The sequence below is a fragment of the Giraffa tippelskirchi genome, chromosome 8 (assembly GCF_054371585.1).
Source record: "Giraffa tippelskirchi isolate mGirTip1 chromosome 8, T2T-mGirTip1v1.2.pri, whole genome shotgun sequence".
NCBI lineage: Eukaryota > Metazoa > Chordata > Mammalia > Artiodactyla > Giraffidae > Giraffa > Giraffa tippelskirchi.
Genome location: NC_137282.1, coordinates 133,540,280 through 133,566,892, shown reverse-complemented (window position 1 = coordinate 133,566,892; position 26,613 = coordinate 133,540,280). Strand labels below are relative to the sequence as shown.

At 48.4% G+C, this 26,613-nt stretch overlaps 1 protein-coding gene and 1 non-coding gene across 4 annotated transcripts in view; one reads left to right on the top strand and one right to left on the bottom strand.

Moving 5' to 3' along the window:
* Positions 1-20,111: 20,111 nt before the first annotated feature.
* Positions 20,112-26,613, bottom strand: part of RSPH9 (radial spoke head component 9) — a 37,116-nt gene continuing 30,614 nt past the window's right edge. For all 3 annotated transcript variants that reach the window (XR_014061859.1, XR_014061857.1, XR_014061861.1), the window contains one exon: positions 20,112-20,395. The gene's annotated coding sequence lies outside the window, so the exon portion shown is untranslated. The remainder of the gene's footprint in view (positions 20,396-26,613) is intronic.
* TRNAS-GGA (transfer RNA serine (anticodon GGA)) lies at positions 22,647-22,719 on the top strand. Its single transcript has one exon. It is a non-coding gene; the product is annotated as a tRNA-Ser (tRNA).

The following is a 26,613-nucleotide window of genomic DNA, read 5'->3' as shown; positions in this document are numbered from 1 at the left end:
CAAGCCCTGTGCTAAGTCCAGGAAAGTGATCAGGGACAGACATGGTCCCTGCTTGGAAGACTCCTTACCCAGAGGAGGGCACAAGTACCATCTCCAGGAATGGGGTCAGGGCAGAGGTCATTGAAATTAACACAAACAGTAATCACTGAGCACATAACATATGTGAGGACTCTCGCTAGGACACCAGTTTTATTTTGCCCTTTAATGTAGATTCCATGATTGAAAACACCTTTCCATGCATATCTTCTGGGTTACCCCTCTGTCACTACCATCATATCACCCCCAAAGCCTCCCTCTTCCCTCCTTTCCTCTATCCCTCCCTCCCTTTATTCTCTCCTTCTTTCCTTTCTTCTAAAACACTTACTGAGCACCTGTTCCATCATAATACAGCAAGGTGGGACTTCCCTGGTGGTCCAGTGGTTAAGACTCCACACTTCCACTGCAGGAGGTATGGGTTCAATCCTTGATTGGGGAAGGAAACTCCCCCATGCCCTGCAGTACATGAAAGTGATATAGCAAAAAAAATTATAAAAATTACTTTTTTAAAGTGCCAGCTGATCTTGTACCTGATGAGGTACTTTAAAATGATAATAATAATAATACAGCAAAGTGTGGGTTGCAGTATACCAATGTAGTTTCAGAGTCCCAGGAAATTTAAAACTACACTCACAACCATTTCAGTAAGAACACCAAGCTGTTAGATAATGAACAAAGCAAGTCATAGCCCTCAAAAGCAGGCTCTTGTTGTTCAGTCGCTCAGTCGTGTCCGACTCTGCGACCCCATGGACTGCAGCATGCCAGGTTTCCCTGTCCTTCACTGTCTTCTGGAGTTTGCTCAAACTCATGTCCATTGAGCTGGTGATGCCATTCAACCAACTCATCCTCTGTCAACCCCTTCTCCTAGGCTCAACCAAAAATATAGGGCATTCCCAAGGAGAGAGTAGAGCTGAGCCAGATCTAAGAAGGGAAAAAAAAAAAAAAGGATTATCAGATTTTCCAAGATATAAAATAAGAAGGAAAAGGATGCCAGGTGGAAGGAAGAGCTTGAACTAAGGCTGGAAGAAGAGACAGTACTGGCATGAAGGTCATCAATCTGATTGGTGCAGCAAGGTCATCAGAGGGGTGTTGGGAGGTACAGACACCCAGACCACGTGATGAGTAAGAAGGTTAGCAGCTGGACTGTGCAGCTGGCCTTAATGGCAGGCGGTAGAGCAGAGCACCCACTCTGGATTCACACGACCCTGGAATCAGATCCTGGCCAAACCCCTAGGGCAAGCCATTTTCCTTGGACTTCTCACGTCTAAAATAGAGATAATAATTCCCAGCTCACAAAATGCTTATGAGGATTAAATGAGATGATGCATATGAAAACTTCTGGCATAGTACTTCATAGAGGCTTTTTAAAAAATGTTTATTGAATCTGAGAAAATGAAGGCAGTGGGTGTGAACCGCTCATTCAAGAAGCTTAGTCACGGAAAGAGGGAAACATATTGCACAATGGCCAGAGAGTGCAGAGCAGGGTCAAGGGAGGCTTTTTTTCTTTTAAGTTGAGGAAAACTGTGGGTGTTTGAAAGCTAAGGGATGGGTGCAGCCAAAAGATGGGTGGGCTAGTGATGGAAATGTTCTAAAACTGCTTGTGGGGATGGTTACACAACTCTGCGACTAGACTAAACCATCGAATCCTCACTTTAAGTGGGTGAATTGTGTGGTATGTGAATTACACCTCAAGAAAGCGGCTTTAAAAAAAAAAGCAGGCTGGAGAGAAGGAAGGGGATACTCTGCTAGGGCCAGACTTAGAGAAGCTAGGCGGATACAGAGTTCCTCAAGACAGACTGGCAGGCTGGTGGGCTCACTCCTTGGTCCCATGGGCTTTAATGAGGGGCTTCCCAGGTGGCTCGAGTGGTAAAGAACCTACCTGCCAATGCAGGAGACGTGGGTTCAATTCCTGGGGTTGGGAAGATCCCCTGGAGGAGGGCATGGCAACCCTCTCCAGTATTATTGCCTGGAAAATTCCGTGGACAGGCGAACCTGGTGGGCTACCGTCCACAGGGTAGCAAAGAGTCGGACAATACTGAAGCGATTTAGCACTCACGTAGCGCACACCTAGTGTCAGGCACTGTGTCAGAGGCTGGGAGGCTGAGATGCTCTCAAGGTGCTCACAGTGCCTGGGTGAGGCCAACAGGAGCGGAGCCATGGCAGGCTGTGGTGGGGGCAGGGAGGACATTGCCCTGCCCACTGTCTTCAGCAGGAGGAGAGTTGATCTCTCTGAGACAGACTCACCAGTGGGCTCAATGCTGCAGCAGACAGATGCCAGGGCTGTGACTGAGGGAGGGGAGAAGGGGTGTGAGGAGCAGCAAGGTGGGACGCTCCCCAGCCTAACTGGGACAGTTGTTGAAAATGCCCCATCCGGGAAGAGGTCAGAGAGTCTCGAAGCCATCACCCTTGATCCCCAAATCACTTTCATCAGACCTCGACAGGGAACCACCAAGAGCATTTATGGAGTCCTCACCATATACAGTTCTCACCTGCGTGTGGTTTCTTTGTTTCTTTGAGTAACTGCCCCCGACCGGACTTCCCTGGTGGCGCAGTGGGTAAGAATCTGCCTGCCAATGCAAGGGACAAGGGTTCGATCCCTGGTCCAGGAGGATTTCACATGCTGCGGAGCAACTAAGCCTGCGTGCCACAACTAACACACCCCTGTGCTGCAACTACTGAAATCCCTCGCACGTGGATCCTGGGCTCTGCAACAAGAGAAGCCACCACAATGAGAGGCCTGTGCACTACAGCTAGAGAGTATCCCCAGCTCTCCACAAGCAGAGAAAGCCCGTGTGCAGCAACGAACACTCAGCACAGCTGAAAATAAATAAATAATAAATAAATATAGCAGTGTGCACATGTCAAAATAAATTTTTTAAATGTCCCCCACCCCCAAAACACAATGAATCCTGCTTATGTGGTAAAATGACACTACTGATGACAGCTGGGGAGAGAGAGAGTTACCTGGTGGGCTTGAGGACAGGGCAAGGCGTTAGTATGGGTCACAGGAAAGCCACCAAGTGGACAAACCACAGTTGAAAGAGCACTAGTTCAGTTCAGTTTAGTCGCTCAGTCATGTCCAACTCTTTGCGACCCCATGAATCGAAGCACGCCAGGCCTCCCTGTCCATCACCAACTCCTGGAGTTAACCCAAACCCATGTCCATCAAGTCGGTGATGCCATCCAACCATCTCATCCTCTGTCGTTCCCTTCTCCTCCTGCCCCCAATCCTTCCCAGCATTAGGGTCTTTTCCAACAAGTCAACTCTTGGCATGAGGTGGCCAAAGTATTGGAGTTTCAGCTTCAACATCAGTCCTTCCAATGAACACCCAGGACTGATCTCCTTTAGGCACTAAGAGTCAGACATATCTCTTGAGTCCACAGCAGGGGTCTTTGGGGCACAGCTCAGGTCAACCTGTAACGGCAAGTGCTTAGCATGTCTCCAGGCACCAGGCTGTCCCCACCACCACTGCCCAGAACAAACCACCGTCTCAGAACCACATGCCTGCTGACCCTTCTCCCATACCACCCTGCCCCACTCTGGGCTCATCAGGCAAACTGAGGCAACGTGCTAGCGGAAGGGTCTTCAGTGCGGTCCTGGCTTCTAGCCCCCTAGGTTCTGCCATCAACCTGCTGTGTGACTGCCTCTCGGCTCTGCCCCCCAACCTGTGACCAGGGAACAAGGGGAGGTTCAGAGCATAGACTCCAGACCGGAAGCTCCAGACTCCTAGGTTTTGATTCCCAGCTCATCACCCGGCAGTTATGTGAACCTGGTGGTAAGCTTAGTGACGGAGGGCAGGGGCAAAGGCACACTCATTATAATTTACACCTTCATACACTTAAAATTTTGAAATATGCAAATGTATTACCTACCAAGGAAAAATAAGTTTTTTAAATCCAGATGACACTTCATTGGAAGTTCCCTGGTGGTCTGGCGGTTAGGATTCTGTGCTTTCACTGCTATGGCCCAGATTCAATCCCTGGTTGGGGAACTGAGATCCTGTAAGCTGCAAGCCACAGCCCAAATTTAAAAAGTAAAATAAAAAATAAAAAAGATGAGATTTCATTCGACCTAGAGATGTCTTTGCTGGTCCTCACCCACTGAACCTCTGCTCAGTTGCCTCTGTGAAGCCACTTTCCTCAGCATCTGATAACATGCAGAACTCTCCCTCTTGACCTCATCTTCACCTATTCAAGGCCAGGCCTGTCTCACCCAAAGGTCCCATTGCTGTATTTTCCCCACAAAAGAACCACTTCCTCAAGATGAAACATAGTACATTCCTAGAAAGCAGAAAAAGTGTCTGTAGCTTCTATATTCAATGGCTCTTTCATTTTTCTGCCAGGTCTGTTTCCACACCAGCCTCCCATCTGGACTGTGAGTTTCTTGGGGGCAGAAACCTGTCTTATTCATCCTCTGTCTCCAGCCTCATGTGTCCAGGGGATTCACAGCATCCTAAGGGCAGGAACTCCAACTTAACACATCTGTCCCTCCATCAATGCCTGGCACAGGACGACTCAGACCTCACACAGAGAGCACAGCAAGGAAATGTCTGAATTAGTCTGGTGAGGTAAGTGTGTGGACGTGAACAACAAACAGGGAGGGTGCAATACGGGCCAGATCTGGAACAGGAAGACAGCAGCTGTGTAATAAGCACAGCTTATGTGAATTGAGCATTTTACTATGTGCCAGGTGCTCCTCTAAAAGCTTTTCATGCATTAAATCACTTAATCTTCACCACAACATTACCAACTACCAACAACCCTGTATTATCCCCATTGTACAGATAAGGAAACTGAGGCACGGAGAGATGAAGGAACGTGCCCAACATCACAGCTAACAAATGGCACAGTTGGGATTTGAACACCATCTGAACCCAGAGCATATGTCCCCAACTATTTAAATTGTCTCGAGGCTTCCCTGGTGGTCCAGTGGTTACAACTCCACGCTTCCACTACAGGAGACATAGGTTCAACCTCTAGTCAAGGAACAAAGATCCCAAATGCCTCACTATGCAGCCAAAAAATAAACAACAACAAAAGCCAGAAAATCCATGTATCCAGCACTCTATAAATATTCAATAAAAATTAGCTATAGTAGAAACATGATAAGGGCTTTCCAGGTGGCTCAGCAGTAAAGAACCCACCTGCAATGCAGGAGACACAGGTTCAATCCCTGGGTCAAGAAGATCCCCTGGAGGAGGGCATGGCAACCCACTCTGGTATTCTTGCCTGGGAAATCCCATGGACAGAGGAGCCTGGCGGGCTGCAATCCATGGGATTGCAAAAGAGTCAGACGTGACTGAAGCATCTGAGCACGCATGCAGAGACATTATAAATGGTTATTAATGAATACAATTTTAAAAATCATTAGGATAAATAAATAACCACAATTTTTATGTTCTCCAGAGAGAGGCTGGCCTGGCCACCACACAAATGAGATGGAAAGGCTCAGCCCAGCAAGAGCGTGGGGTTGAGAGGTGGAGGAAAAGTCTTATAGAATCTCCCTCTGCAGAAGTTTTTCCAGTGAAGGGAAGACCACTCTCAGTCTAGGCCTGCGTGGAGGCCAGGGGCTGGATAATATCACCTTCCAAGGTGTTCACCCCCTTCTGATCCACACCTGTGCTGAGAGCCCTAAGGGCAGAAGTCTATGTCTGGAGGTCACTCAGTGGCTACTGCTTGGAGCAGCCACCCATGCCAGAGGTTAAAAGTGAGAGCACCACAGCTCCTGAAAAGAGACAAATATCCATCTGACCCCATATCCCTGCCTGGCAGACAGAGGCCCCAACAAGGCTTCCAGGAAGCAGGCAGGAGACAAGAAGCCTGGGCCTGCCAGCTCCCAGACTGCCAACCCCAGCCCAGAGTGGCCTGACCCTTCCACCAACTACCCATGCTCCCAAATGAGTCCCAGCCCATCAGCAGGGCCCCACACCCTCCCGTGGTACAGCCCCTCTCAGCTTTGATGTGTACCAGTAATTACACACCCCAAGAAATCCATTCATTCTCCTCCCACAAGTTTTCCCTGGGCTCGCCATGCTGAAAGTCCCAAGTTAGGCACCAAGGACGCTGGCCCACAAAGAAGTTGCCCATCCAGGGACTTCCCAGGCAGGCCGGTGGTTAAGACTCCACCCTTCCACTGCAGGGGGCGTGGGTTCCATCCCTGGTCGGGCAACTAAGATCCCGCATGCTACGTGGCCAAAATAAAATAAAATAAAGAACTTCAGAAAAAAAAAATGAAGAAGTTACCCATCCAGTGGGGGAAACTGGTGGCGTTTAGGTGCCTCATTCAAAAGAAGCACACGCCCTCATCAGTTAGATGCTGAGAAGGAAATGTGTGATGGATGCCGGAGTCAGTCAAGGCTACTTAAAGGAGTTAATGTTTGAGCTGAACCTTGAAAGAAAATAATAAATGAGGTCGGGGGAGCAGGGGAGGGGATGGGCTTTCCAGGCAGCGCTGAGGCCCTCTCATTTGTGTGGCGGCCAGGCCAGTCTCTCTCGGGAGAGCATATGCTTTATATTGTGGGAGCCTGCGGGCCAGCTGGGGAGGGTAGGTCGTCTGGGGTGACCGGCTTGTGGAGCCCAAGACTAACAGCTAGAGACAAGGCGGAGAGGCGGGGGGAGCAGAGGGCTGGGAGCTGCTCAGGCCCATGCAGAGTCCTGGGCTTATGCTGCCAGGGACAGAGAACCCTGGAGGGACCGTAAGCAAGGGCGTGACAGGGTCTTCTTTCTGGCTTAGAAAGATCGTTCTGTCAGGGAGAAAAAGTGATCTGAAGGGGGACTGTCAACCTCATGGTCTGTGGGCCCCTCCTGCCCTTCACACCAAGCAAGACTCCGTCGACGTGTGTTCGAACCACATTTCGGAGGCATGTGAAGGGCAGAGAAAAGAAGAGGGTCCCACACATGGCTGGTCTGGATGCTGTCCTAGGCCCCAAAGGTGGAAAATGCCAGGCCCAGCTGGTCCCCATTGCTATCGACTATATCTCCAGCAGTGGCTCAGAGGAGAACAAAGAGAGCCTTTCATGGGGCAGGAGAAACTGGAAAATAAAGTGAGAGATTTAAGATGACAGCAAACACTTATTGAGTCCTTAGCATATACTGGGGGCTGTCTCAAGGTTGTATATATGTCAGTCCTAGGAAGTAGGTTCTTTGACTGTCATCATTTTACAGAATGAAGCAAGTCCCACAGTATCTACCAAGAGCATTCAAATCCAGAGTCAGGCTCCTTTTATTTATACTATAAATACTTACTGAACACCCACTACGTGCCAGGCACTGTCTGGACACTTAGTATGCTGCTGCTGCTGCTAAGTCACTTCAGTCGTGTCCGACTCTGTGCGACCCCACAGACAGCAGCCCACCAGGCTCCCCCGTCCCTGTGATTCTCCAGGCAAGAACACTGGAGTGGGTTGCCATTTCCTTCTCCAATGCATGAAAGTGAAAAGTGAAGTCGCTCAGTCGTGTCCGACCCTTAGCGAATCCATGGACTGCAGCCTACCAGGCTCCTCTGTCCATAGGATTTTCCAGGCAAGAGTACTGGAGTGGGTTGCCATTTCCTTCTCCGACTTAGTATGCAATGGTGGATAAATAACAAATTTATAAATAGTCCATGTAGTCAACAAGTACTCCGTGCTACCTCCCTGGGGTGGGATGAACAGAAGCAAAGGTCAGTCCTCCTGCCTGGAGAGGATGCTCAGTGCCCCCAGGGCATCATTGGCCCAGTTACCAAGGAGAAAGAGCAGCCCCTCTGCCAAGAAGCTGGTGGCATCTGAGGCTCATGATCCCCTCTCTGATAGCCAGGCTACAGAACAGAGGACCCAGGGCTCAGGCCCTCGGCACCCTCACCACTGGGCAGAGTGCCCCTCCCGTGGTCTCTCTGCTCTGTACCCAATCTCTTGGCAGCCACTGGGGAGGGGGAGGGGGTGAGAAGGGTGAAGGGCAGTCTGCCAAACAGACTTTACAGGAGAACCAGGGAGAGAATTTCTCCTTCCCCAAGCCTGTTGCCGACCTTACAGTGCCAAGGCTGGAAGTAAAGTGAAGTCACTCAGTCATGTCTGACTCTTTGCGACCCCATGGACTGTAGCCTACCAGACTCCTCCATCCATGGGATTTTGCAGCCAAGAGTACTGGAGTGGGTTGCCATTTTTTTCTCCAGCGAATCTTCCCAACCCAGGGATCTAACCTGGGTCTCCCGAATTGCAGGCAGACACTTTACCATCTGAGCCACCAGGGAAGCCCCTAAGGCTGGAACACCAGAGCCTATAGGCTGGAGGAAATGGCAGAACACTGGGGCAACTGGGCTGCTCTCCTGCCTGGGTGGTCAGCGGCTACCTCTGCGATAGTGACTCAGCAGCAGCCTCTAAAGCCAGGACAAGGGCTTTGGTGTTGCAATCTTGCGCCAGCTGCTCCAGGCAGGCAGGCTAAGGGCCAGTGATCTGGCCTCAAGGGTGTGGACTAGGGTAGTGGAGTGTATTGGAGGGATCTTTGGGGACTTTCTCAAATTCATAAGCCAAGGGCAAGAAAGACATTGTCTGAGCTTATATTCCTACTGCAGGCTCTCCAGAGCTCCAGCCATGCCCTTCTTCCAACCTGTTCCTTTCTTCCTCCCCTCTCTCCAAGAAGCTCCCTGAAATGCTGCCTCCTCCAGGTAGCCTTCCTGAACTATCAGGAGTTAATGCTTCTCCTCGCCGGCATAGATTGACTCAAGGTTTCTCCAGTGTTTTCTTCCAACTGTCATCCAAGTCAGGAGTATGGCAGGCCCATGCCTCCGGACACAATGGTCAAATTTCTTTGACGTCTGATCTTTTAGCTACAAACATGTGTGAGCTTTGCATTCTACTCCAGGATACAGCCATATATATCTGTTAGTGTATATTTTTTAATGTCTTAAGTTACTTACAAGGTGAATCATAATTTTTCTCCTAATATCTTCTAGGAAATTGATGCACCAAGAAGATACCTCATGTGTAACCTGTAACTTTGTAAACTGCCTGGGACCTCAGCACAAAAACATGAATTTCCTACAATGCAGGACCAATGAGGCAATAAACTTCAGCTGGAAAGATGCAAGCACTTCTTGCTGACACAGAGGTGTGGAGCCATGCAGTCCTTAGGGACAGCCAGACAGGTGGGCAGCTGGAGTCCCCTCTGTGGTCACCTCTGGTGACATAGAACAAATACATAGAACAAATATCCTGCTTCCCTGGTGGCTCAGAAGGTAAAGAATACACCTGCAATTCAGGAGACCCGGGTTCAATCCCTGGGTGGGGAAGATCCCCTGGAGAAGTATTCTCCCCTGGAGAAGTATCCCACTTCAGTGTTCTTGCCTGGAGAATCCCATGGACAGAGGATCCTGGCAGGCTATAGTCCAAGGGGTCGCAAGGAGTCGGAAACACGACTGAACGATTAATACTTCACTTCACTCTATGGATATCATAATGGGACCATAGTCAGGAAGAAGTTATCTAGAACAGTGGTTCTCAAACTTGAGGGTAAATTAGAATCCTCCATGGACCTTGTAAGAGGAGCCTGGCGGGCTACAGTCCACAGGGTTGCAAAGAGTCAGACACAACTGAGCGACTAACACTGACTAAGGACCTTGTAAAAGTCCCAGTGCTCAGGCCACAGCCCATACCAATTAGATCAGCAGCATCTCTGAGGATGAAATCCAGTTAAGGGTAGTTTTTAAGGCTCTGCCAAAGGATTCCAACACGCAGTGAGTTTGAGAAGCAGGGATCTGGGCCAGACCCTTTATAATGCAGATAGAGATGCTGAGATGTGACCGCCCAAGGTTATGAAGCTCAGTAGTGGCCAGACCCAAGTCTTTCAGTGCCCAAGGCAGATCTCCTTCTGCTGTGCCCCTGCCCCCATCTTCCATGTGGCTGTGGGAACCAAGCCGGCCAACTGCTACTCCCAGAGGGACCTTGGAGGTCTTGGCTCAAGGCTGGCTCAGAAGAAGAGATCCAGGGCAGGCTGCAAGAGTCTGCTCACCCCAATGTGCCCCCACCAAGCAGCCCCTGAGGCTGGACACCCTAGGGCAGAGCCCCACCCAGAAATCCTTTGGGCCAGACACCACCCTGGATTTAACGGGAGCTCAGGGAGAGGCGGGGTTGGGTGGGGCTTGCCTCAGGGACACCAAAGGGAGATGTGCTACAGCCTGCGGGTAGAGAAGATGATGTCCCTGGACCTGCCCTATGGGGCCCCTGTATACCCCACTCCCTCCATTCCCCACCCTGCTAATGATGAACTGACCCCTGCTCTTCACTTCACTGTCTTCACCCCCAGGGAGGTGACAAAAACGCCAGCAGCCTGTGGACTGTCAGCAGCTGTTTTTATTCTGGAGTCTGGCTGGGCTTGATGGGTCCATTCCGGGCCCCCGCGGGGCCCTGTATCCGGCCATCCTGTGCACGAGGCATACTCGCTACACAGAACTTCTAGAGGCAGGGCAAGAGGCAGCCCGGGGTTCTGAGCCACTGGACTTGGGGTATTCATGGCCCTTGGGGCTGGGGACACAGGGGAAGCCTGAGGGGCTGAAGTGGGTGGGAGTGTCTATCCTTCTTCTTCTTTCCTAACCTGGTGCTTCTCAACCCTGGGGACACTGAGAAGCACTTGGGGAGGTTATTTCAAAGACTGATGGCTGGGTATTTGAAGGTCGCTAAGACAGCAGATCTTAAAAGTCTTCATTAGAGGAAAAAAATTATTTGTCACTTTCTGTGGAGATGGATGTTAACTAGACATATTGTGGCTCCTCATTTCACAATATATACAAATATCAAATCATCATGTTGTACACTCAAAACTAATATAGTGTTACATGTCAATTATACCTCAAAAAGTATTAAAATTTAAAAAAACAGGACTGATACCTGGGGACGTCCCTGGCCGTCCAGTGGTTAGGATTTGGCTCTTTCACTGCCGTGGACCCAGGTTCAATCCCTGGTCAGGGCACTAAGATCCTGCAGAGACACTGCAGCACAGCCAGAAAAAAAAAATAAAGCCTGATGCCTAGGGGCCGTCTGCTTTAAATCCCTACAGTGGATGCTAAGGCGCAGCTCGGAGGGAGAAACGGGCCTGACTGAATCCTGTGAACTGGAGGATGGATTCTCAAACTGAGCAGAGACTCAGGGAAAGTGTCAGTCCTTTCTGGGGGTGCAGGGTGGGTAACATACCCTGGGCCTCCTTTTTCAAGTCCATCATCAACACAGTGCAGTGAAGGGTCATGGCTGGAGCACACACAGATGATGGTCCTACTCTCCTCTTTCCTCGCCTTGGGTAAAATTACTTGGCTTTCCAGAGCCTCATGGAGAGAATTGTTGCCACCTGGGAGGTACCTATGACAATTAAGCCATTATGTCTATGCTGTCCCAAGCACATGGTAAGCAATCAATAATAGGTAGCCTTTTATTATTTTTTTAAAAAGCTAATTTGTGCTGCTGCTGCTGCTGCTAAGTCGCTGCTGCTAGGTCGCTTCAGTTGCGCCCGACTCTGTGAGACCCCATAGACGGCAGCCCACCAGGCTCCCCCATCCCTGGGATTCTCCAGGCAAGGATACTGGAGTCGGTTGCCATTTCCTTCTCCAGTGCACGAAAGTGAAAAGTGAAAGTGAAGTCGCTCAGTCGTGTCCGACTCTTCGCGACCCCATGGACTGACTGCACCCTACCAGGCTCCTCCGTCCATGGGATTTTCCAGGCAAGAGTACTGGAGTGGGGTGCCATTGCCTTCTCTGCTAATTTGTACACCCATGTTCAAAGCAGTCTTATTCACAACAGCTCAAACATGGAAGCAACCCAAGTGTCTGTCGAGAGAAGAATGGCTAAGCAAAATGTGGTGTATACATACAAAAGAATATCACTCAGCCTTAACAAGGAAGAAAATTCTGCAATATGCTACAATATGGACACACCTTGAGGATGGTATGCTAAGTGAAATAAGCCAGTCACGAAAAGACAAATGGTGTATGATTCTACTTATATGAGATACTTGGAATAGTCAAATTCAGAGAGACAGAAAGTATTGGCCTGGCCAAAAAGTTGGTTCAAGTTAATGAATACATTGTTCAATACAGTTCTAAGTGAAAATGAAAAAGGCGTCTTTTATTTGTACTTAAAGTTGAATGAACTTTTTGGCCAACCCAACAGAATGATGGTTGCCAGGGGCTGCGGAGAGAGAGGAGAGGGCAATTAGTGCTTCATGGGTACAGAATTTCATCCACAGATGAAGAGAGTTTTGGAGATGGACAGTGCTGACAGTGGTATATTACAAATGTACTGTACACACCTAAGCTGCACACGTAAAAAAAAAATGGTTAGGGTGATAAATTTTATATTATGCATATTTGACCACAAATTTTAAATGTGGAAAAAGTAAAAGCACATTTTTAAAGAATCGGTGATACAACTGACCACAGGCCTGAGCAAGGCTGTTCCCAGGGAAGGGTGGACACACGGCCCTGCCTTCAGGCCTTTTCTTCTAAGATGGTACCGGGAGACAGATGCACAATGAATGAACCCAGGATTTACACTGCTAATAAACAGGAAATAATAGATGGGTTTAAATATTTACACGGTATGCAGGCTTCAGGATGAGGACCTTACTGGGGCAGACCAAGAGGAAGAAGGGGAGGAGGGGCAGGAGACATACGGAGAATGTAAACCCTGGTAGAAAATGGGGGAGGGGGATGAAGCCGCTCAACTATGCGTTTCAGGCGCACCCAGGAGGAGGGGGAACCCCTATTCAGGCTCTGGGGAGTGTGCCAGAGCCTAGGCAGCGTGTCCCTTCCTTCCACAGGAGATCCTTGTTTATCCTGCGAAGCTGGAAGAGAATGTAATCAAATTATGGCTGGTTATCCTAAATCACCGCCTCCAGTGAGGCAGGCAGGGAGCCTGGAAAGGGGAAACAAGTTGTTTTCCAGGACACTGTTTGTTTGCTCATTCTCCAGCTCCCTCTGTCCCCAAGCCCTTTCCTCCCTTTCTGCCTCCCCCTTCTGGCCTCTCCCTCCTTCCTTCCTGGATTCTGCTCTCTCCCCCTTACCAGCTCCTTGGGCAGATTGCAGGGGGTAGGGTGCAAAGTAGCCACTTCTTAGCAGTAGACACCATGGAGAGGATCACAAGGAATATTCTACCACCCAGGACTACCTGACCAGCCAAAAAGATTTTTTACCAGCCCCTCCTACCTCTCAGCCAGAAGGAGCAAATACAGCACCTCTTTTTCTAGATGTCAGGTCACTTGATTGACTCAGACTTTATCTCTAACTTTCTGTGTCACTTTAGGCAAGCCACTAGACCACTCTGGAACTGGGAGGTCCTTCCAGAAAGAAGAACTCCCTCTGCTTGCCCTTTCCAGCCTCCCAGGACTGCTGCCACCAGTCAGAGACCCTCAGCTCTGGGAGCTTGCAGGCCTGAGGCGGGTGGCATGCACAGGTCTTCAGGGGCAAGGGCTTGTGGTATGGTCTCCATGGAGAACTGAGGACCAACCTGGCCTGGAAGGACCCCTCTAAAAGCATCCCATCCGTCCCCTGGTCTCCACTCAAGCCCACGTGCAGCTTCTCAGAGAGGAAGGTCGCGAGGACATAGGTCCCTGTGAAAGGTCAGATGGGCTAGAAAGGAGAAAGCAGAGAAGACATCCGCCCTCAATCTGTGCCCGGGGTGCCTTCCAACACCCCCAGGGCTGAGCAGAAAGGCTGGCTTCACTGCCTCTCCTGCGTTCTCACCTTCCAAGCCCTGGTAGCTTGTGGTGATAAACAGAACGGAAATCTTCTCAGGGGTCAAAAGGAAATGGAGCCAAAGAAAAGGTGGCATTTTTCCCAACTTGACAGACGTCTCCGCCCTCCCAGCATGCACACACACAAGAGCACATACCACATGGTCATGAGATCTGTGTCACTGATAAAATCTAGTTTACATTCTTCTATTATTAATACCCTTGACTTTAATCAATTCACCCAGAAACTGTCGGACCCAAAGTTCATCCGGAGGCTGCCACCAGCCAGGAAGGACAGTGCGGAGGCGCCGTTGTAACTGCCCATTCTGGCCCTGCAGTTTTTCTCACTGCCCACAGCACCTTCCAACCACCACCCCAGCCCCCTCTACACAAGGGCAGGCTTCCTGAGGGGCCGGCAGTGGCTTCTGTAGGGACAACAGGGCCAGCGTGAAGGAAAAGAGAAGAAAGTTTAGCTCTCTGGCTCCCAGCCTCTCCCCTACCCATCATAACCCCAGGACGGAAGTGCAAACGATGTACCTCAGCTCATCAAGTCAGAGATGACCTCAGAGACTCACACCCCACCTCTCAGTTTCCAGTGAGGTCACTGGGGGCTTCTCTGGTGGCTGAGTGATAAAGAATCCACCTGCAATGCAGGAGACACAGAGACACGAGTTCAATCCCCGGGTTAGGAAGATCCCCTGGAGGAGGGAATGGCAATTCACTCCAGTATTCTTGCCTGGAGAACTCTATGGACAGAGGAGCCTGGTGGGCTGCAGTCCATGGGGGTCACAAAAAGCCAGACAGGACTACAGAGACTGAACACACACACACACGAGGTCACTGGAGTCCAGAGCAGCCCAGGGGCATGCCCCAGATGCCATGGCCAGTGGTGGGCCCAGTCCTGAGAGCCAGGTGACTTGCCTATAAGCCATGAACCCCCGGATTTCTCAGTTGTCTTCCTCCCCACCTCCCACTCCCAGTATCCTACTCAGCATGGACTGCTGTGACAAACTACCACAGACTGAACGGCTTAAAAACCAGACATTTCATTCTCATGGCTCGGAAGGCTGGGCAGGCCAAGATCCAGATGCCAACCACCAGATATGATTCTTGATGAGGGTCCACTTCCTGGTGTGCAGACAGCCCCATTCTCACAGTAGCCCCACAAGGCAGAGAGAAAGTTCTGATGTCTCCTCTTCTTATGAGGCTGCTAATCCCATCACTAGGGATTCACCCTCAGGACTCATCTAAGTCTAATCGGCTCCTAAAGACTTTCCCTTCTCATACAATCACATTGGGGGTTAAGATTCCAACCTATAAATTTGGGATGGGGGGGACACGCAAGCGTTCAGTCTCTGACAACTACTTTGTGGCTTTTGCCTACCTCTCATGAGACCATTCCAAACAGTAGAGCTCCCCAGGGGCTCCTGCCAGTTGGTCCCTAAAGTTGCCCCCTTCTGACCTAGATGCCCATCCCTGGCCTAGGACCCAAGTGATTATGCCCTCTGATAATGTCCACAGCAACAAAGATAAGATTGGGAGTTTATGGGAGGACCTGAGGATGGCCTCTGGATTCAAATCAAGCCTTTGAATAGAGCTGCTCCCGTATCCACTCACTCTCCGCCCATCACACCTGGTGATTCCCCAGACATCAGTTTTTACAAGAGGAGAAACTGAGGCTCAGAGAGATGAATGGGCTGGCCCCAAATGACCCACCTGATCAGTGGCAACTCCAAGCCCATAGGTCTCCCACTCAGTGACGGACTCCATGAGGCATTGTCCAGTCCCCACTTCAGGAATAAAGGGCGGATTTTTCCAGCTGCTGAGAGTGCTGCAGGCAGAAAGACTTGAGCTGCCAACCTCTGCGGAGACTACTCACCTCTGATGGCTGACTATCATGAGGATATAAAGATCTGGCCCTCCTGTCCCAGCTGGAGTCACCCTGAAGGATCACCCCAGCATTGGAACTCCTTGTGAGAGGAAGGGGCAGCTCACTGAGCCCCACTGCAGCCTGACTCCTTTTTCTGTCTGACCTCCCTTCCTTCCCTTTAGCAGAACAACCAAGAACTCCTAGAACACCCACCGCATACTAACCTCTGCCTCCGAGTCCACTGCTCAGGAACCCAATCTGTGACATACTCTGAATGCAGGGTGTGGGTTTCGATTGTTCTGAGAGATCTTGCATTTTATTTAAGAAAATACACTTACCCAAAGGAAGGCAAAAAACAGACTGCTCCATGGGGGACATAGAGGATGGAGAGGGGACGGCTTCTGACCCTGGCAGAAGTCGGAGGGGAAAGCAGATCCACCAACTGATAGTTAAGACGTTAAATGAAGGCTTCGCAAGAGCAAGACGGCATTGGCATAGATGCTTGGGAAGCCCCTCCTGCTTTGGGGTCAATCTGCGGAGGAGCAAATTATGGAGTGAGGTGTCACACCAGGATGAGCGTGAGGTTAGAGGACAGCAAGCCGCTGGGGCCAAGTACTTTCTGTCTCAATCTGGGGACCTTAACAGATGTAGGGTGTTGAAATGGGGGCACCAAGAGCTCAGTTGTATCTTGTACTGGTCACACAACATCTGGGACACTGGGTCCAGCTTAGAGCATCTTATTTTAAGGAGGACACGGACCAGCCCCAGCTGCACACCAGAACGCTAGGGTCTAGAACTTAGGAGAGAAAAATGGAACTTAAGAGTGGTGATCAGACCAAACAGACTTGGGTGCCAGGATTGTCTTTCAACCATTTAAATGCCATAGTGTAGAAAAGGGCACCCCATTAGCAGGAAATGCCCCCTCAAAGCCCCTGATGGATTAGGGTCATAGCACATCCACTGTCTTCTGACATCCATCCTCTCCTTCCTTTGTGTTTAACAGCACTCCTGACTCTTAGTTGTGCACATGGCTGCTCAGAATTAAGTTATTTCCCAGAAGCCCATTCAGCTATAGCCATAGAACTTATTTCTGGCAATATAAGGGATGTAAGCTAAAGCATGTACAACTTTCAGAAGGTGACTTTCAAGGATGGCAGGAAGTTGGACTATCCTTTTTTTAAAAAAATATTTATTTATTTTTGGCCATACTGCACAGCTCATGGGATCTTAGTCCCCCCACCAGGGTATTGATCCTAGGCTCTCAGCAGTGAGAGCTGGAGTCTTAACCACTGGACCATCAAGGAATTCCCAAATCATTCTTTGTTTCTTTCTCCTTTCTGTTCCCTAGATCATACAGGCAGAAAGGCTGGAGCTCAAGCCATCATCCAGGACTAAGAGGTGGCAGAGAAACCAGCTAGGAGCAGCTTGGTTTCAGAGTCTTTGGCCATCTTATCATCTAATAGTCACTGCTATTTGGGGTTTTCTGCCATGTGTAGCTGACCTGACTTCTAACTAACACAGTGGTGACCATGTGTTGGTCTTTCTGTCTAGTACTTTCCCTTTCTCTTTCCCTTCTTTGGGGAAACTCCTTTTTGCCTCTCCTGCAGTTTCTCCATACAGTTCTACAGGGGCCTGCCAATCTTAGTGACTCAATCCTTGCCTCAAGGCTGGGAACCACTGGCAGCCTCTCAAGGAGAGAACGACGAGAGAATTAAGGCAAAGTGCAGAGAGAAACAGAGACAAGAGCAGGAGGGGAAGAGCCTTGTGGTGGTTGAGTCTCTGGCTCCAGGTGTCCCGAGGCCCCACTGAACCCTCTCCACCCAGGGGTGGTTCTAAGAGGTAGCAAATGGGGAATTCCCTAGTGGTCCAGTGGCAAGGACTCCAGGCTCACACTGCCGAGGACCTCCATCCGTGGTCAGGGAGCTAAAATCCCACAAGCTGTGAGGTTAAAAAAAAAAATCTAGAAAGATGACGATAAAAGGTAGGAAATGTCCTTCTTCAAACCAGATGACTGTCACTTACAACTCAGAGAGTCCTATCTAATGTGGAATAGCACGTATCTAAGGAGTCAGAGGTAGAAGTCAGACAAACACTGGAGCGGCAGGAAGGAAAGGATGAGAGAGAATGCAGAAAGATCAAATGGAGGAAGTCCTGACAAAGGAGGTGAGGGGTGGGACAGGCTTTGAAAGAGGTGGGGATTCTGACTAGAAGGGGAGGGAGGGTAGCCCCAAAGAGGAACATGATGGGGTGGACAAGGGAAGGAAGATGAGCAGGGGTGGATTTTTTAAAAAATATTTATTATTTATTTGGCTGCTCTGGATCTTAGTTGTGACATGAGGGATCTTTGGCCAGCTTCTGTCTGATTGTGGCCTGGAGCTTAGTTGCCCCACAGCAAGTGGGATCCTAGCTCCGCAACCAGGGATGGAACCTGAGTCCCCTGCATTGGAAGGCAGATTTCCCACCTGGGACCAGGGAAGTCCCGGGATCTCTTCCTTAGTTTCAGCATGTGGGATCTAGTTCCCCAACCAGGAATCGAACCCCATGCCCCCTGCAGTGGACGTAAGGAGTCGAAGCCACCGGACCACCAGAGAAGTCCTGAGCAGAGGTAGGTTTTGAGAGTCTGTGCGGGAGGAGAGGGATGAAGAGTGAGGAGGGGAGGGGAGGCATATCACAGAAGGTCCCTCATGTCAAGCCTCAGAGCTGGGATTCTATTCCCCTTAGTCCGCAGTTTTCAGACTTTCATCTTCCAGGAATTCCTTAAAAATGCAAATTCAGGCAGCAGCTGTGGGCGATGAGATATTATCGAGTAGGAAACTGATTGGGGTGTTTAGGAAAATCAGACAGAGACAGCAGAGTAGACTGGAGATGGGGAAACGGATGAGCAAATTGAGGTATTAGCAAATGGTGGAAATTTAAATGATAAGGAAGAGGAGGAAATCATGAGACAACTTTGAAATTCATGAAAATTATGAAAACGTTGGAAATTGGATGAAGGCAGTCATTGGTGACTATCTGAGCCACAGGGAGACCAACAGCCCTGATGGCATTTATGAGAAAGGCTGTGGTGGCCTTGGGCTTCCCAGGTGGCTCAGTGGTGAAGAATCTGCCTACCAATGCAGGAGATGCAGGAGATGCAGGTTCAACCCCTGAGTCAAGAAGATCCCCTGGAGAAGGAAATGGCAACCCACTCCAGTATTCTTGCCTGGAAAATCCCATAGACAGAGGAGCCTGGCGGGCTGCAGTCCACAGGGTCACAAAGAGTCAGACATAACTTAGTGACTAAGCGTGAGATGGCCTTGCTTAGAGCGGGTGCATATTTAAGCTCCTTCAGAAGAACCAAATAGAAATTTCTGTAGGCAGTTGGAGACAGAGGTTGGAGCTCAAAGGTGGGCTGCTGTGGGGACTTCACTGGCAGTCCAGTGGTTAAGATTCCTCCCTTCCAATGCAGAGGACAACAGTTCGATCCCTGACATGGCCCAAAAGATTTTTTTAAAAAAAGCACTGTTGTGGATTTTGGACTGATCGGCCTCAAGGTGAAAGCCAAGGGTGAAAGTGGCTGAGACGCTAAAAGAGAGCAGAGAGAGGGGTGAGGACTGAAGACTGAACTCTACCACTGTGGGTTACAAAGATAGAAGTGTTCACAGAACTAGAATCCTAGAACCAGACAAGACTCCTCACAGACGGAGAAACTGAGGTCCAGAGAGCATGAGTATCTGACTTCAGGTTGCCCATTGGTTAGAGGAGAGCCTGGTTTTCAGCCTGCAGCTCCTTCCTTTTGCTTTTGTAGTCATTCCCAGTGCATACAGCGGACAGCATCTTCTTAGGTGTCATTTTATACCCATCAGCAAAAATGTGCCAATAATTCCAAAGTGTTCTAAATGGTTAAAAGCCTTCCCCTTATACAAGAACTGAATTGAGGCACCGGGAGAAAGAAATCTGATGAGTTTCTCAGCTGGACAGGGACATGAAGTCCTTTTCTGGTAGAGCATCCAGCCCACTGCAGAAACACCCAGTCATAGCCAGGGCTTGCTTGGTTTGGGTGGCAACTGAGTGGAGTGGGTCTCACTGGCCCCCACCACTGGCTGAAGATGGAGTAAGGCGAATGCCAGCCAAGTGCTGGGGGTCCAGACCAGGAGATACTCGCTTGGCAGGGCTCCTGGCCCAGGCCTGGAGAGTGAACACGAAGGGCACTGCAGGCCCGCTCTCCCTCCTCTGGCAGTTCTATTTTGGGGTTGCCTTCCTCTGGTCTCATTTTCCGGAAAGGTTCTAGGGTGCTGAAGGCCCTGAAAGCTGCTTCCCACTAATCCAACTTCTCTTGGATTTCTCCCCCTATCCATATCAGGGTAGCAGCATGCCCAAGTGATCTAGCATGGAAATAAACCAGTTTTGCTTTACAATTAATCTATTATACGGCACAGTCAAGTTTTATGACATTTCCTGAATGTGTGTTTTATTTTATTTTTTTAAGAATTTTTGCAGGGAAGATGGGGGAAGGAAGAGAAAGCAAATAAGCCCAGGTCAATCATCTAGTTTATTACAACATGTTTATCAGACAAGAACTTTTATCCTTGGCAAGTGTTCCCCTGAGGCATGTAATCATTTGTTCACAAAAGGTACATAGTAGCTGCTCAGCTGAGACTTGCTGGCAAAGTGAATCCAAGAAGGAATAAGGGGATGAGATGAATAACTTGGACACAGTAAAGTCCCAGTGAGGAAATGAAAGAACACTGGAAAACACTGAATGAGCGGGAACACACCCCGACGGTTCCCAGGGCCATTGCGTCAGTCAGGGCACACCTGTAGGTAGAGAGGCCATCAGTGAGCAAGAGGTTCTTTGTCCAAGGTCTCCCCATCCACCGCCACCCATACCTGTTTGGAAGCAGAAGCCCAAACAAGCAGAGAAGTGCCCTTTCTTTAAAGGTCATAGGAAACCGAGGTGAGCAGCCAGGCGAGCTGAAAGCCAGCACTCCCTGGTTGCCACCCCTAGCCCTGACTAGGGTGCTGTCCCTTCCCTCATCTGCACAAAGCCAGTTGGGAAGGAGGGGCAGCGGCCGCAGAGGAAACCAGACCCTTGTTGGGAGGCCAGCAGCCTCAGCTCCTGGCCCGGGCAGGCCACGTGTTGTTATGGTTTGAGTTGACCAGCTGGAATCAGCGGGGGGATTTGTAAGGAAACCACATTAATTAGGAAAAAGCAAACAGGACCGTCCCTTGTCCCTCGCTCTGCCAGCCCTTTCTCCTAGCTGCTAGCACGGCCCCCTCCCACTGTTGTCTACCCTGTCAGCTCTCTCCACTTTCCTGAGGCTTTTTGCAGCTGCTGCTTCTTCACAGCAAACATCTGTGTGGCTCTTGGCTCTGACCCCCTCTTCCTGGGCGAGGTGGGAGGAAGGCTGAAAGAGCAAGCACGCTCAGCCACAGCTGGGACCAGGGCTTCCTCAGCCCCGAAGCCATAGACAGGCTGACCCACCCAGGGCTTCCTAACGCTTGCTCTTGCTCTGACCTGAGCCGGCTGTCCTGTTGGCCAGCAGCAAGTCACTGAGACCAACCAGATCGATCATCTCTGCTGCAAGTTTTTCTTGGCGAAATGAACATTTTCCTGGGTTCCTCTGTTATGAATGTTTCCCTGAACGTCTTCATTAGGACAGTTTACTTGGGACTTAAGTTCTCTCCAGGTTTAAGATCTAGGGTCCAAGAAGGACCCCAGAGGAAAGAAGGAGGATTTCCTTGGAAAATGGGGTGAAAGCAAGGGGGCTGGGTTCCTGGGAAGAGGAGGTGGACAGAAGATTGTGTCAGGATAAGCAGTTGTTCATCGGCCTCCTTTCTCTCATACATGCGCACACAGTGTAGCATCTTGGCGGCCTGTTCCAGGGTTGCTATTGCAGCTGGAAATAGTTCCTTCCCGTGCATGAGAGTGAATCTACCAACAGCCCTCTGACTCTTGAAAGGACCTCCCATTGAGTGGCAGCTACCATTTTACAGCCCCCCAGAGAAGGGCCTTGACTCCATTATATCCCACAGTACAGCTGTACTTGAAAAAACAATAGTGACAAAAGCCACAACCTACTCAACTGGGAACAAGGTATGTAAGACTCACTAATGAAAAAAGAGATGCTATTTTTGGAGTAGGGAGAGAGGTCTTCAAAAATATGTTTGAATTAAATGCAACCTAGTGGTTCAGTGGTTAAGACTCCTCGCTCCCAATGCAGGGGGCCTGGGTTCCATCTCTGGTCAGGGAACTAGATCCTGTATGTTGCAGCTGAGAGCCAGCACGCAGCAACAAAATCCTCTGTGCCACAACTAAGACCCAGCACCAGGCAGAAAGAAAAGCAACCTAAATGCCTAGTAATTGAGGGTTGATTAAGCAAGTAATGGCACTTCCAGACAATGAAAAACAGAAAAAGAGACCAAACAGAGATTACAAAAATAGATCTATATCAGATAAAATGCAGTGGGGGAAATTACAATATTTTTGATAAATGATGCTGGGTCAGTTAAATATCACCATGGGGGAAAAAAAATGAATCTTAATCCCAATCTCAGACCACATAATAAAAGAATTCCAGATGAGTTTAAGACCCAATGTGAAAGTGGAAGACAACATAGGAGAATATCTTCATGACCTTGATGAGGAAAAAATCTGAATAAAAACCAAACAAGCCAATAACAAAGGAAAGAAACCTGATAAATTATATGATGTTAAAATTAAAAACACTGCTTATCAAAAAATATACAGTTGGTGTGTATGTGTGTATATATATATATATTTATATATACACACAAACACACACAACTGGGGCTTCCCAGGTGGCTCAGTGGTAAAGAATCCACCTGCCATTGCAGGAGACACAGGTTCAATCCCTCGTCCAGAAAGATCCCACATGTGGAGCAACTAAGCCCATGCACCACAACTATTAAGCCTGTGTTCTAGAGCCTGGGAGCCACAACTATCGAGCCCATGTGCCGCAGATATGGAAGCCTGCATGCCCTTGAGGTCATGCTCCACAGCAAGAAAAGCCACCACAATGAGAAGCCTGAGCACTGCAACTGGGCTTCCCTGATAGCTCAGTTGGTAAAGAATCTGCCTGGAATGCAGGAGACCCCAGTTCGATTCCTGGGTCAGGAAGATCCCCTGGAGAAGCGATAGGCTATCCACTCCAGTATTCTTGGGCTTCCCTTGTGGCTCAGCTGGTAAAGAATCCGCCTGCAATTACAGAGTAGCCCTCCCTGGCTGCAACTAGAGAGTCGACACAGAGCATCAAAGACCCAGCACAGCAATAAATAAATAAAATTATTATTTTTTAAAAACAGTTGACCCTTAACAAGATGGGTTTTAATTGCATAGGTCCATTCACATGCAGATTTTTTCAATAGTAAATACTATAGTACCACTCAATCCTTGATTGGTTGGTTCCATGGATATGGAACAGTGATTATGAACAAACCTCATATAAGAGGAAGCCTGTATACAGAGGTCCAACTACAAATTATACTCGGATTCTAAACTGCATGGAGATTGGTGCCTAACCCCTACCTTGTTCAAGGGCCAACTTCAATGTAAAAGAATGAAAAGGCAACCCACAGAGAGGGAGATGACATTTGCTATACATACATCCAACAAAGGACAAGTATCCAGAGTATATAAAGAACTTCTGCAAATCAACAAGAAAGACAACCCAACATAAAATGGGCCAAAGACTCGAACAGACACTTAATCAAACAGGATATCTAGATGGCTTGTAAATATATGAAAAATGACTCATCCTCATTTAGGCATTAGAGAAATGTAAATTAAATACGCAATGAGAACCTACTCTGTACTCACCATAATGGCCAAGATGAAAAGTACAAAAAAAAAATCAAATACTGATCAGGATGTGGAACAACCATAATCAGGAAAACTACTATGGAAAACTGTTTGGACTTCCCTGGTGATGCAGTGGGTAAGAATCCACCTGTCAGTGCAGGAGACATGGGTTTAATCCCTGGTCAGGGAAGATTCCACATGCCACAGAAAAACTAAGCCCATGGGCCACAACTACTGAGCCCTTGAACCTCAGCTACTGAGTCTATTTGCCACAATTACTGAAGTCCATGTGCCTAGAGCCTGTGCTCTGCAACAAGAGGAGCCACCCCAATGAGAAGCCTGCGCACCTCAACAAAGAGTTCCCCTGCTCGCCACCAACTAGAGAAACCCCTTGCAAAGCAACAAAGAACCAGCACAGCCAAAAATTTAAAAATTTAGTTTAATTTAAAAAACTGTTTGACAGAATCTACTTAAGCTGAGTATTCCCATACCCTATAAGCCAACAGTTCCACTCCTAGATATATTCTGAAGAGAAGTTTGCTCTTGTAGTCACCAAAAATCATATAGAAGAATGTATATCACAGCACTATTTGTAACAGTCCCAACTGTAAATTATCTAAATCCTATCAACAAAAGAAAGGATAAGTAAATTGTAGTATAATCACAATGGAACATTATATGCAATGAGAATGAATGATGACGACAAAGTATAATAAAAATGTGGGTGAATCTCACAAACCTGACGTTGGTGAGCAGATACAAGGAGATGGAAAAGAGTACATGCTACATGAGATGCAATTTCTATAAAGTTCAAATGCAGGGGAAAAAAATTTATGGTGTTAAAAGTCAGGATAGGAGCTTCCCTGGTGGTTCAGTGACGAAGAATCTGTCTGCCAATGCAGGGGACATGGGTTCGATCCCTGGTCCGGAAAGATCCCACATGCTGCGCAGCAACTACTGAAGCCCACACTCCCTAAAGCCTATGCTCCACAACAAGAGAAGCTGCAGCAATGAGAAGCCCGCGTACCACAACGAACCAGCACAGCCAAAAATAAAACAATAAATCTAAAAAAAAAAAAAAAAAAGTCAGGATAATGATTACCTTGGAGGGGGTAGTGGGGTAGTGTCTGGAAGGGGACACTAGGGGAGTGCTAGTAATGTTCTACTTGTTGGTGTGGGTAATGTGTTCCCTTTGGGGAAATTGATCAGTTGTACACTGATAACTTGTATACTGTCTTCAATAACAACTTTTTTTAGGTAAAGGCTTACTCTTGCCTGGAAAATCCCATGGATGGAGGAGCCTGGTAGGCTGCAGTCCATGGGGTTGCGAAGAGTCGGACACGACTGAGAGACTTCACTTTCACTTTTCACTTCCATGCATTGGAGAAGGAAATGGCAACCCACTCCAGTGTTCTTGCCTGGAGAATCCCAGGGACGGGGGAGCCTGGTGGGCTGCCGTCTATGGGGTCGCACAGAGTCGGACACGACTGAAGCGACTTAGCAGCAGCAGCAGCAGTCTCTTAGAAAAATCTGGTCTCACGAAATTCTTTTTTCATGTAGAGACTAATCACAAATGGATTCAGAAAAAAACAAGGGATTCCCCTGGTGGTCTAGTAGTTAAGACTTTGTGCTCCCAATGCAGGAGGCCTGGGTTCAATCCTTGGTCAGGGAACTAGATTCCACATACTGCAACTAAGACCCAGCACAGTGAAATAAATAAATATGGACTTCCATGGTGGTGCAGTGGATAACAATCTGCCTGCCAATATAGGGGACACAGGTTTGATTTCTACTCTGGGAAGATTCCATATGCCAAGGAGCAACTAAGCCCATGTGCCAAAACTGCTGAGCCTATGTGCTTAGAGCCTGTGCTTCACAACAAGAGAAGCCACCACAATGAGAAGCCCTCATACCACAATAAAGATTAGACCCCACTCACTGAAACTAGAGAATAGCCCACTCAAAAAGAAACAGAGACCCAGTGCAGCCAAAGATTAATCAAAAAAAGAGACATTACAAGACAAAGAAAACACACAGTATTACTTCATTTTGCTGAATGCAAATAATGCTTATGTCTGTATTATGGCTATTTATTTTCTCTTCATTGTTTCATTGTTTTTACAATGATCATATGTTACTTATTGTATAAAATATAAGTTTATTTTTTAAATAAACTTTGATTAAATTAGGATATGATAACAAAGAGAGGGTTAACATTCAAATCTTTTGAATCACTGTGTCCAAAACAAACCCTGGATGGGGCTCTGTGACTGTCTTGGTCCCAGTTGATCCCCAGAAGCTGGGGACTCGTAAAGAAACACGGGGTGTGGTACAAGCAGGAAGGGCTCAAGGTCATCGGTACAGAAGGAAAGTAGAAGTTACCAGGATGGCTGAGGACTTCCTGCTCTGGCTAGAACACCTAGACATACACACCACCAAACTCTCTGCTCCACTCCTAATCCATGTGTCTGTCTCATGTCCTAGATTGACCATTCTCTCAAGTTCCCCCTTCCCAGGACCTGTCTTTGCTGAATGTGACGTTTTAAGGAAACCCAGTACCACATTTTCCCTTCTTTCCTCTTAGTTGATACCACTCAGGTACCCTATACAGCAGCTGCTCTGCATCGTCTTAGTCCACCAATGTGACAGTCCCAACTGGAAGACTGACTCCTTCCCTCCTCTCATCAGAGAATGTGCTCTGCCTTTTAATAAGCCTTATTTCCCCATGTATGAATCAGACTAGGATAACTAGAAAATCCCCCTGCAAGTGTGGAAAATAATATCCTAACCACCATGTGGAAGAACTGAGGTGTGAATGGCTTTCCTTTCTTATATAGCTCTAGAGGAATATTCTGTTCATCCTGCAAATCCAAAAGATAGAAAACTGAGCAGTTGTGCTTTGTTTTTGTTACTATAAGTTTCGTTATTAGACAAGTATGTCAAACTTGTGAAAAATACCTAGCACACTGTCATCTCAGTAACTGCCTTATTAATAAATTACGGTTATTGAGCACTTATGTTTTATCTCATCTAATCTTCACAAAAGCCATAGAAAATAGGTCCTACTTATTCACTCAACAAATATATATTGCACTCATTATGTGTCAAGCACTGTACTAAATGCTGGAGACATGAGAGTCAACAACAACAAAACCAATGTTCTTGCCTTCATGGAGCTTACAGTTTGGTGGGGAGACACATATTACACAAACGG